Source organism: Gavialis gangeticus, unplaced genomic scaffold, assembly GCF_001723915.1.
Source record: "Gavialis gangeticus isolate Ggan-Ray unplaced genomic scaffold, GavGan_comp1, whole genome shotgun sequence".
NCBI classification, from domain to species: domain Eukaryota; kingdom Metazoa; phylum Chordata; order Crocodylia; family Gavialidae; genus Gavialis; species Gavialis gangeticus.
In genome coordinates this window covers 154,870,711-154,883,481 of record NW_017729025.1, presented here as the reverse complement: position 1 = coordinate 154,883,481, position 12,771 = coordinate 154,870,711, and the positions used below count along the sequence as shown (strand labels likewise).

Sequence of the window (12,771 nt, the reverse complement as noted above, 5' to 3'; positions counted from 1 at the left end):
TTGATAGACAGGATGCCTATATGCCCTTTTTGCCCCAGGGGTAGATGACAGTTTAGGCCTAGTAGTAGGCCATAGAGACTGTTCCACGATTGATTCCCCATGACTTTATGCTTCATTTTATTGGACGAGTGTTGTCCTCAGGTTAAGTTTATAGTTTTGCAATGTTTTTGTGGCAAATGTGGCTGACTGTGCTGGAGGAGAAAAAAAGTGAGGCTCTGGGAGAGCTGAGAGGAAAAGTTCCAGGGTGACAGAGCGCTGGAGAGAAAGTGCAGTGCCAGAGAGGACAGACTGGAGTCTGAGGAAGGACAGGAAATTGCAGTGGCACAATAAAGACTGGAGCTGAGGTATTTGGGACAGTGGCTCCCTGACCACTCCTCTCAGAAGAAAACACCCTCCCCTTCCTGGGAGCTGACCAAAAGAAGGAGCTCTCCGAGGCGGGGGTGCTACAGGATCACTGGGGAAGTTATGGATAAAGAGAAGCCAGGGTCTCAAAATCAGAGGTTTGCCTCTTGGGAAGCTACACCAGGGCTGCCTGCAAGTGGCCTACAAGAGAGGGACACCAGATAAGACTTCTTATGGAGACCCAAGGTACAGCTTTCCCCTAAGAAAGCAGTGTGATCTGTAACAGCATTTCCTTTGGCACTACTGGAAATTAGGTAAATACCCAAGACAGACAGACCTTTACAAAAAAAATTATCCTCAGCTTCTAGTCTCGTGTGAGGTTAGCCCTTTATTAGCTCCAGTAGCCAAGGAATCTTCCAAGTCCACAAACCTGGTGTTTCTAAAAGGGATCTTTTTAGAACCCAAAATCCATCACAAGGTTCTTTCATCATAAAAGATTTTTAAAAATGCAAGCCCAACTGATCCTTCCACTTTATGGGTAACTTAATGGGGCAACTGTACCCATACAATGCAGAAGGAGATTCACCTTGAATAGTATGTCCAGTTTTGGACACCTCACTTTAAGAGGAACATGGACAAAATAGAAAAAGTTCTCTGGAAAAAAACAAAAAATATCAGATTTATGAGAGAAGGTTGGAAGAATTGGGATTATTTAGACTGGAGAAGAGAATATTGAAGAGGGATGTAGTAACAGTCTTCAAATACACACACAGGGCAGGTCCAGATGAGCCCACACAGAGATGTGGCAAGAGGCACACTGGGAACAAAAAAATGTTCCCCACATTGCATATTTGCAGCGAGGGCTCAAAATTTGATACCTGAATATCCGGGTATCAAAATAAAACATGGGGGGAAAAAGCAGGGCAGGTGCCCTGAGGTAACTTGGAAGCCAGTCCTCCAGAGAGATGCTCTGGTTTCTGGCCAAAGCATCTCAATGGTGCTCCTGCTGCCCCAGCACACGGGGTGTGAACCTGTAGCATGCTGGGGCAAGCAGAAGTGTGGCAAGGATCAGGACCCAGGAGCTGTCACAGGCAAGTAGGGATGTGGGGGTGTTATGGGTGCAGGTGGGTAGGTGTGAGGAGTGGCAGGGGAATGTTGGGGGGTATAGGGGAGTGGCAGGGGGGTGTTGGTCAGTGGGTGGGCTTGAGCAGGGGCTGCCACATGCCTGCCCCCCCAACACTCCCTGTGGTGCCAGCAGCAGCAGTCAATGCGGCTGTGGCCCAGCTGCAGGCACAGCTGGTGGCAGCGTGGCACTGCTTGACATGGGCTTTGTACATGCTGAATGGACCCGACCCAGCCCGGCCCGGCCCAGCCCCACCCGCTAGCGCACCAGTTTGGACAAGGCTGGGAAAGCCATGCGCTAGTGGGCTGAGTCGGGTCCGTTCAGCATGTACAGAACCCGGGCCACACAGTGCCACATCACCACTGGCTATGCCTGCAGCCAGGCCACAGCCGCACTGGCTGCTACTGCCAGTGCTGTGGAGAGTGGGGTGGGGGACAGGCCTGCAGCAGCCCCCACTCAAGCCCCTCCACAAAGCACAGGGTGGGACCCAACCTTGTCTGGCATGGCCTGCTAGTGCACCTTTACACAAGACAAGGAGGCACAGCTCTGGGACATGCAGTTCCTGTGCAAAGGCATACTAGCTGCGTGGTCCAGACCAGGTCAGGCTGGCAGTGCGCATTTTCCAAGAGAATCAGGTGGCAATGCGTGGCCATGGCACTATGGCTACAGCAGACCATGGTGCATGGCTGCCTAAGACTCATGGAAGATGTGCCTGGCTAGCCCGACCCAGCCCAGGCCATGCAGCTAGCATACCTTTGCACAGGAGACGCGTGTCCCGGTTCTGTTCAAAGGCATACAAGCGGGCTGTGTTGGGCCAAGTCCCACCACGTGCTTTCTCCCTGCACATACCACAGATCCGAAGGCAGCAGGGCCCTGGGTGACAGCTTGAGTGGCCCAGGGCTGCCTGAAGGTGCATGGCCCTGTGCCGCACTGAGCTGAACCTGCGACAAGCAGCACAGGCAGCACCAGGTCTGAGGTGGCTGGGGCTGCACCGCACTGCTGGGGACTCTGGCCACAATGGGCCCTGAGCACCCGATGGCCTGTCATGCAAGCAGGCAGATGAGATGATCCGAGTAGTCCCTTCCAGCTTAAAACTTCCAGGAGCCAGAAAGCAAGGAGTTACCTATTAGTCACTCACATGGAGCACTGACAAGGCTGACCAAAGACTAATACAACACGCTAAGAAAGTTTGGCTTCTCTGACACTACACTGTGTGCCCTGGAGTACATGTAGCCAAGACTGACAAGCCAGAGCCCAAAGACTGGTAGTTTCTATTAACCTTACTGAACATTCATCCTGCCCACCCTCCCTACCCAACTCGGATCCCTGTGCAAAAGGCCCCCACAATGATGCCAAGTGCTGCACGTCAAAAGCAAAATGCTAAATACACAGCCATTCAGGATTACTGTCAAGGGAAGAGGGCAGAGAGGAAGGATGGGACCTGCATGCCAAGCAGACAGCCCTTGCCTGGAGCTGGCACTGCTGCTGTTTTGCCTGACCTCACAGATTTCTCCCAGAACAAGAGGGCTCCTGGCTCCTGTTCAAAGCTGTCTAGGAAAGCCTAACTGAGCACTTCCGCCTGGCAGCGGCAGCTGCTCCCAGTCCAGTAGCCCACAGATCCTCCCCCACCCCTGTGGATTTCCCAGGCAGAAGGAGCTGCCTGGCTTCAGAAAATAAGAAACATCTGCCAGCCATGTACAGGAACTGGGGGTAGTGAAGCAATCTACCCTGACCCTGGGGCAGAAAACCCAAAGCTCTTCTTCCAAGGAGGAGAATTAGAAGATCAAACTTGGGTGGGGAAAGCTTGTCCCTTTAACCCTCTCCCTCCCTTGCTACACCCAGCTTATTTTCCAGTCATCCAGAAAACTGCTTTAGTTTATCAGATTAAGATCTCAGATCAGCCTACCTCCCCTCCCAGTCTAAAACATGTGGACGGGTTCAAACAAGGCTTCATGTGGGCTGGCAAGACCACAATCAAATGAGGGCAAGGGGGGGAGGGGGGAAGGTAGGGGAGGGAATGGGACAATGACCACACACTTGGCCCAACACTTGATTATAGCCACAACAGCATGAACAGACAACTTGCTCATTAGGGCATTTGTAGGGCCCAGGTAGCAGTCTCAAGAGCGTATCAAGCATGACAAACAGCTATATCAGAGGCTAAGGGCATTAGTGAGGTCCAGCAATGTGCTTCATTCAATATATGTATTCCATGTTTACTTTAGTCCAAAGAAGAAAAGACCAAGGGGAGGGAGATTACAAAGAGGATGGAGATAGCTTTAGTAGACAGGAATAGGAGTAAATGGCCTCAAACTGCAGCAGAGGAAATTTAAATGGGAAACAAGGAAGGACTTTCTGAACATGAGGATGGTTAAGCATTGAAACGGGCTACCTAGAGAAGTTGACAAATCTCCAACCCCGGAATTTTTCAAGAGCAGGTTGGACAAATGCTTGGCTGGGATGGTTTAGTCAGCAATGATCCTGCCTTGAGCAGGAAGCTGGACTAGATGATCTCATGAGGTTCCTTCCAGCCCTACTTTCTTATCATCTGCAGTTTTCGGTCTGCCACCCTGAACCACTCCATTTTTCAACAGAGGAGACCTTGGGTAAGCAAGAAGGGAATCTCGAGGAGGGCTTCCAGGAGGTAGATCTATGATTAACACATTTCAAGCCCCAGCAAACCCAGAGTAGCCTTCACAGCAAGTTGTTCCGCTGGGAAGAATCCTTCAAGAACCTGTTTTCAGTTAACCTCTGGATGTCCCAGTAAAGACAGAATGAGAGAAACTGAAGCTTCAGCTCTGGAAGCATGCCCATACCAAGTTTGTTGTGGTTTTATGAGCCCTTCAGGTATAAAGGGAGAAAGATTTCCTGGTCGAGGACCAATGAATTCATGGTGAGGGAGGATTTGGTGGTGTACATGGCCACCATTCCATTAAGGGTGGAAGCCACATAATGGACTTACAGAGCAGCTTAACTTTCTTCCTCTCTTAACCACAGCCTTCCCTCCTAGCACCACCTGGCCCAAGATGGCTGCCAAGCAACATAAGAAAAAGTTAAATGTACATTTCACCACTGCCTTTTCTAATTCTAACTATGAGTAGTTTTATGAATCCCATTTTTGAAACACAAAAACAGAGCTTTGATTTTGCCCGCAAGCTGTACAGTCTTTTTGCTGATCAACTATTCTCAGTGTTAGTCACCAGAAATTAATTTGGCTTTTTCTTGCCCCATAGGCAGAGAGCAAAAATTTGGGGGGTGCTGAGTGCAAGCCCCCCCCAAAGCAGGACAGTCTTTGGCGGAAGAGGTGGGGGGGCAGATCGAGGTGAGGGAGAGAAGGAGGGAGTGGGGCAGGGGTGAATGGGGCCCCACCCAGGCCAGGTGGTGGGACGATCGGAGCCTGCTCTGTACACTCTGGGGCAGGCTCAGAGGTGGAGGAGGCATGTGCCCCTGGGGCCTCTGCCAGGGTGCACACAGCAGCAGGAGCTCCCCCTTGCTCCTGGATGGGCTCCAATCATCCCACCACCCTGCCCAGCCAGAGCCCCATTCACCACAGCCCCTGATTCTGCCTGTACTCCGCTCCCTCCCTCCCCCCCATACCGCTTCCCCTTCACAGAATAGACTGATACTTGCCTGTTGTGCTGGGCAGCCAGTGATCCACATGCAGAGCTGTGATCCTGGCTGCATGTGTGCCCCTCCCTACTTCTGCTGCAGCCACCTGGAGCCCATGGATGGGCTGGCTTGCAGCCCTACCTGCCGCCCCCCCCACCTTCTGGGGGCGGGGCTGAACCCCCTTATTCCCAGGCTTCTGCTGCCTATACCTTGCCCCTTTTCGAGGTAGATGTACCAGGGTCGCCTTTTCTCTCTGAAGAAAGTGATTTTGAGCACATACAGCTCCTTCACATACACACTAATGAATCCTCTACTTCTCCAGCAATAACCTGGAAGTAGGGCTCAAGCAGTCTCTCTGTCATCTTTCAAACAGTGCTAATTTCAGCCTCTCTCAGTGTTCTTCCAGGTTTTTCCCTACTTCTGGAATAAGACAGTTGCAAATTTGTCATGAAGAAGAAATTCGATCTGGGCTGTTAAGTTAGCGCATCTCTGTAAATCATTACACCCTCCACTTGCTGATACAGGGGATGCTGTCATCATACTCTTAAAAAATCTCCTCTCAGCCTGAGGGAACTCCTTCACGGGCCACCCCTCTTTAAGCTGACTTCCACTGTGTTAAAGCCCTTGATGTCTTGCGCATCTCCACAGAGATTAGGGAACCAAAGCTGACAACAGCCACTTTATAATGAATCCGACCCCACCCAGTACTTTAATTTACTCATTCTTTTTTTTTTAATTAATATAAAAAGAACTGTGCTGTGAACTTACCAAGATGCACTCAGTTTCTATCTTGCTAGTTTACACTGGCCCTCTCCAGAAACAGGCTTACAAAGAAGGCTGGCATACCAAAAATGATACAAATTGCAAACTGCGGCCTTGCCACTGGGGAATTAGTGTAGGGAGAATGCAGTGCTTACACTGCTAAAAATATTAAATAGCAAATGGGCTCTCCTTCACTCCCTTTGTAGACGCTTTGAGATCCGAAAGCCAATCATCCTTCCCAAGAACCTGAACACATGCATGTTGCTGCAAAGAGGAAAAGGAAAGAGGGCTGCACACAAGATCTTTGCACAGATACAAAAAAAGACGGCACTGAATGCAAGAAGATGCAGCAGACATGAGGACAGCAAGACACGGATAGTGCCCTTACCCCCCGTCATACTTGAGGTAATTTAGGGTGTTCTTGATGTTTCTGAGCAATGTGCTTGGTAGATGTGCAAGAGGATTGTTCATGCCGTTTTAAGAATAGATAAACATCTCTCTAGGATGGCATAGATAAAGATGACTAGGAGACCTCCTGAGATCCCTTCCAGTCCTACGTTGCTTTGATTCTGAGAACTTAGAGCAGAGAACCTTGAACAAAATTTAAGGAATAAGCAAGGACTGAAGAATGGTGGGATTGGGACCTCATGGAGCACCCACTGACAATGGATATAAAATGGATGCAAGGCCCAGTGCAGACCCAGGACTGTTCAGACTCTTTGTTCAGGGCTGACTTCTGTAACAAATACAAATGTCTCTGACAGTGTGACCCCCTCTGCCAGCTCATGATTAAGCACAAAGAACCCTGCAAAGCCCCTGCTCCTCCAATGAATCTCTGCAGCTGGAAGCCTGTTCAGCATCTGGGATGATCAGCAGTTTCCTGGGAGGTGAGCAACTCAAGGAACTTCAGGGTCAAATGCTGCCAGGACACTACCTATGTACAGCCTCACACCACATGATTGAGAAGAGGCTGGAAGGAAAAGGAGAATAAAAGGCACCTCAGGCAGCAGCTTCTGGAGCCATCTACAGTCCTTTATTTTTTGGTTTCTACGTAAGCTTTCCATGTTGCACCTTTCTGGACAGTTTAGAAAAAACACAGATGCTTATTGTTACCAGTTGTTTTTCCTATTAAACATAACGGTAACACAAATAACGTTGAGAACGTATGCTTTTAGCACTTGCTGTCTCTTTACTTTTAAGAAAATGAGTTGCTACCATTTCCCTAAAGGTTTTTTCAAGTACCAAAAATCACTAAGCAAGCTGTACCAGCCACTTATGTGGCAACCAGTGATTCAGAGCTACTGCTTGACATTTAAACCTGATATACATCCCAGCCCTTCACCAGTGCAGTCCACCAGATCAATCACACACAAAATACCTCACAACAAGATTCATCCCAGAAGCTTAAAGAACAGTACAGCAAACATTGTAAAAGATTTGCCACATATTGGTACAACATGTCCCAAGGAAATGCACAATGCAGAAAGCAGCATGCACATTTGCAATCAATCTCTCATTCAAAATCAAGAACAGCAGCCTGGATGTGAGCACCTCTCTCATTCCTAAGTTCCCTCATCACCCCTGGATCCTGGGACTGCTGATGGAGGTGCTTTCTAAACCAGCTCAAGTCCAACAGAAGCCAGGGTCAACTCCATAAACTGATGCATTGCTGGCTTCAAAAACATTGTATAGAGTACTGCTGATTACAACAACTGATTCATGACTCTAGGAGAGTTACTTGAGAGATATGGTCACTAAGCTATACACCAAAGCTAAGGATAGATTTTCCGATCCCAAGTTGCTCTCCTCCCATCTCCCAGAATAACACAGTATGGCCCACTGGCTTCTCTGCAGAAGGTCTGTCCCACCGATAATCCAAGCAGGCTGCTCTGCTGCAACCAAGATGTTCTCTAGTTCAAAAATGACACATGCATCCTGAAAAGTTGTCACCACAGTGGCGAAAGGTTTGACAAGCAAAAGTGGTATTGTGGAAAGGGCATGGGTACCCAGAGTATCTGCCACCTGTCCAAATACATCTCTCTCCTAATACCAAACACAGCATCTTTCTATCCCAGACCCATGGGAAATGCAGTACAGGGCTGTAACCCAAGATTAAAATCTACGACCAGCCACAGCAATGACTGACAGGACTAGCAATTTCAAACCAGTTTCATTTCTAGTTCTCCCAATGGCTCAGGATAGCACAAGTTCTCCTGCAGAGCAAGACTCCCCAGGTAAACCCTCCACGTTTTAGCAGCAATTCTCATTCCCTTCCCCCCCTGCCTCTTGTCTCCCATCCTTTGACTACAGCTACATTCATTTCCTCCCTCCTCCCATCTCTCACCTACTGACCACCACAATTTACATTTTCAATGACTGGCTTTCTTGCATATGTACTGGTCTCTAGATGCTTTACCAGTCCATCCAGGAAGAGCACAGACCATCTGCAGATGCTTCCTCAGCCTGACAAAGGGTGTTTGTGCCCGAAAGCTTGTTAAAAATAATTTTTCCAACTATCTGAGTTTGTCTAATAAAAGATATTGGATTTACCCAAAGAACCTTGCCTGCAGAGCAAACGTATTCCAACCTTCCAGCTACCATAACAAGACAGTCATGACCACTAACTGCATCTGCTCCTGCAAGGAAGAAATGCACTTGTTTGCAGTGGTGACCTGGTTCAGTGCTTCTCAGCTACAACTACAAGAGTGAGCAAGGTGTTCAAGGAACTGGGGCACTGGCACCTTTACCACAGCATGAGGGGGTATCACTGGTGGATTGGGTAAAGGAGTCAAGAGGAAGGCTGGAATAAGTAGAGGGTAGCATAACCCAGTCAACTGTGTTCTATGGCTGACTTAGCTAACTATTTGTTGTGTGACCTTAGCAAGTCATCCCCAGCTCCTTTCTCTCAGTTCCCCTCCCAATCTGTAAAACAAAGGTAATTATACATTTCCCCATCTTCTGTAAGCCACCATCAGATACATAGATGAAGAAAGCTAAGCAGCAGTGACATTTGCAGTAGCAACATAACATGCTGGGTATTTGTGGGGGCAAAGGGAAAACATTTTGATTACTGGGGATACAGTGATGGAATGTAGAGAAGGAATGGGTGGTTTTCCATGAGATTTGACCTTCTGGAAGGTTAAGGCTGGGGTCTGACATGGGTGGCCTTCAGTGACTGGGCCTCTCCTCTCTACATAGAGACATTTCATTGATTTAAAATTCCAGCCACTTTAAAACCAGATTTAGTTAAACCCCTGTGTGGACATACTCTCATTATAGTCTACCAGTGCAGGGTGAGAAAGATCTCACTGCTGAGACCCCCTTCAGCTCTGTCATCTGCTCTTCCTACCCAATAGAGCAGAAACAGCTCGCTCACTCTCCTATATAAGGGATAACAAAGCTCTATGCAACTCTAGAGGCAACTTCTGCCCAAGGTGAGGAAGCCAAGAGTTTAGCAGCATTCAAGGCAAAAGTAGACAAGTGATCAAGCTTTATATTAAGGCTCAAAGCCTAAAGTGGTTATTGATAACAACAAAATCTTGCTTCAATGTAGCAATTGCTTAGGAGAAGGCATAAACCTGTTGCAGACATGGTCAGCATGTTACAGTTACAAACATTTTGAAAGCTACAAATTAGCCCTGCACTTTCCCCAAGTGTCACTCCAATCCCTTTCCTCTGCCTGATTCTGCTGCTCTGCTTTCTGCTACCTATCGGATCTCCTGCTTTGCCTTCTGCTTCCTGTCCTATCCACTGCTGTACTATCCAGCCCCTCTCTCCTATGCCACTTGTGGCACCCATGTTGCAGGTTGGCTCCCTCATTGTAGACGATCGCAGGCTGCTTATGAACTCTGGTTTTTGGACCTGTTTGTCTAGATGGTTGCTGAGTCCATTTAATAGATGGTGAAACAACTACTTAACATTAACTCTTTTGAACTATTTATGAACAGAACAAAATAATAAGCTGTGATCAGATACTTATCTGGCATGTAAGAGCATTTGAAGTTAGAGCTGGTATCACTTGTAATACAGATCTAAATGCTCAAACTCTGGCACAAAAGTCAGTCACTAACTGATGGAGGGTAGTAGGAAACACCCTTTCTGAGCTGTCTACTACAGAAGTATTCACTGCTGGGTTTCTTCCTCTAAAGCAGGGATGGCCAATCGTGGCATATGGTATAGGATAGATTAAGCAAGGGGTAGAAGCAGAGCAGATCAGGCAGAAGAAAGGAATGAGTGGCACAAGGGAAAGGTGCAGGGCTTAACTTGTGGTACACCTGCCCAAAAGGTTGGCTCGCGGTGCTTGAAAGTATCTGGTACTGAGCACGGTTAGAAACATCCAATATGGAAATTCCACCATTATCTCCAATTTATACATGGGTCAAGGGACTTGGACAAAGTCATGCAGTGAATCAGTAACAGGGTTGGGAAAGGAAAGCTTTTCCCAACTTCCTGTCCTGTGTCCTACGATTAGGCCATGCTACATACACAGCTAACCCAGTGACTGGTTGGTAGAGGGCCCCATTAATAGGGTTGAGATGGAAAGAGTGCTTGTTTCACAGTGTCTTTGCGTTCATCTCATTGGAGCTGACAGCCTCCCTGCAGTGCTGGAGCTTCCCTTCCCGGAGAAGCTTCTAATAGAAGAGAAAATTAGGGAGTGAGAACTTAAGACTCACCCCAAGAAAGGTTTCTGCCCTCCAATTACTCCAATCAAATCATAAGTGTCACACGGAGGAGGAGAGCGAAGCAGGCAGGCACGGACGCACAAACGTAACAACAAGGCGCAGCAACAAGAGGAAGAGGCTGAAGTGATCCAAACATGCTGGAAAAACTACCAGGCTGAACAAAATGCAGACAATATTTTACCTACTTTGCCTAAATCAGCAATTTTCATTTTTTGTTGTCTGTGTACCCCTTTACCTGCAAAATACTGTACCTTGTACCCCACTACACCTGCCGCGTCTCTGCATGTTTAGGAAGAATGGCGACACCAACATCAATACTTGGCAATGCCATTACTCCCTGTGTGCTGACTAATCAGAAGCTTCACTGCCATTACTAAAATTCAGTCATGTACCTCTTAGCAAAGCACCATGTACCTTCCATCTGTAACATGCATGTGTCTGAGGATGAGGTTCAAAAACAAGACTAGCAACAAACGTGGCATACAACTGGAAATTTACTCAGCCAGCATTCAGTTCCTGCTGCCCCTGAGTGTGCCCACAGATGTATTTCAGTAAAGAAATGGATTTCCAGTTTCAAGCTTAAAGCCTAGAGAGCAAAGTTTATGTGAAGAGTGAGAACACATTTGCACAGGCCTTTACCATACAAGGATTTAGGTCATCATCTAACCCAAGCGATAGGTGTCAAAGAGATGCGCAGAACACCTAACTGGGGTCAAAAAACAAAATGAAGCACCAACCACATGGATGGAGAAGGCAGGCAACTGTCACACTGACTATAGGAAAGACTCCGGCAGAATTGGAAAATAAATGCTGAGCAACATCCTCTGAGGTCAGTAATGCACCCCTGAATGCACCACAAAGAAACGTACCACCATTATAGAATGCACTTGTTCAAAGTCTGCATTAGGGGTTGAGAAGCTGGTTTTCTCATCTTGTCACCTGTGGAATATCTGCATTCATAACTACACAGAGAATATTTCAAGAGTTTTAAAGGCATCAGTAACCATTAGCATCTTCTAGTCTGACCTCTTGTGTAACACAGGCCACAGTATTTCACTGTTACCTCATTAATGGGTGCATCTACACAAGACACTACATCGCTGTAGCAATGCACTACAGCGACGTGGCATCAGCAGGCGCAAACTGTGATGCCGCAACTACACTGCCATGGTGACGTGTTCCCTTGCTATAGCACATCACTATGGTGACATAGCAGCTAAAGATACCCAGGCGCAGCCAGCATGGTGCAATAATGGCTGTTACTGCACCGTCATTTAGGAAGTACTAAATGACGGTGCAGTAACAAGTGCCATACGGGCACATGTAGATGCACCCACAGTGTCCCATAACTTGTATTTCACTAGAGTATTTGTTTCAGAAAGGTATCTAGCCTTGAAGTCCTCCATTTCCTCTCTCCCCAGCTTCAGAAACAAGAAACGGTTTAGAAAAGTGAAGAACTGGCTACACAGAAAACAGGAAAACACAGTCCAAAATAAAAGGAACCCAGGCTTCTGCTACTGAAAGATTAAAAAATCATTTAAATCATGTTTTCAATTATTTTTTTTAAATCCAAGCGTTTGGGGTTTTTTTTTTACATATGTATCCTGACACATGGACAATGTTTAATGAACACAAAAATGGTGGGGGGGGGTGTTCCCTTCAAAATGACCTACTGCAGACATTTTGACCAGCAATGTGTCCATTTTAACCAGGTCAGTGCAACACATTCCACACCCCTCTGTGCCCAGTCTGTCAGGCAGCTCCATTAATGGCAATTCTAGGAATGGGGACCGCTGGTCAGAAACAGAGCAAAAAGACACAGCACAGCACCTCTTTATACCCCTCCCACCCCAGTAACCAGGTGGTTTCTAGTATGCTTCTCAAATGCTCCACTTACCCTTTTGATGCTCACACCAGCCCTGAATAAAGGCGTTGTCCTCTGTGCCTTGGGGATGGCTCAGGTCTCCCCTGAAAAAGGAAAGACAAACAGAAAAGGAGTGAGAAGATGACAAGGTCTGGCTCTGTGGAAAAGGTACAGTTTTCTTAATGTGACTGAAAATGATTAATGCTCTGTATTACAGCAGTACTTAAAGGCCCCAAATGACCATGAGCCACCAACGTGATTCAGCGGTGTACAAGACAAATGTGTTCCTATGTCCTTTCAGTGGTGCTTATGGAAGTTTTAGTGCTATCAAACAAGGAGGCAACAAGGCTTCATCTGGAATATCATGCAGAATTCTGGTCCCCCACATG

The 12,771-nt window shown here is 47.5% G+C and overlaps 1 protein-coding gene across 2 annotated transcripts in view; it reads right to left on the bottom strand.

The window, feature by feature from the left end:
* The window catches only part of HRAS (HRas proto-oncogene, GTPase), a 64,997-nt gene extending 52,488 nt beyond the window's left edge, over nucleotides 1-12,509 (bottom strand). The window contains exon 1 of one of the 2 annotated variants that reach the window (XM_019519814.1): nucleotides 12,416-12,509. The gene's annotated coding sequence lies outside the window, so the exon portion shown is untranslated. Of the gene's footprint in view, nucleotides 1-5,842; nucleotides 5,905-12,415 lie in introns of those variants that run through there. The other variant, XM_019519815.1, reaches the window with a different exon arrangement.
* Nucleotides 12,510-12,771: the final 262 nt, after the last annotated feature.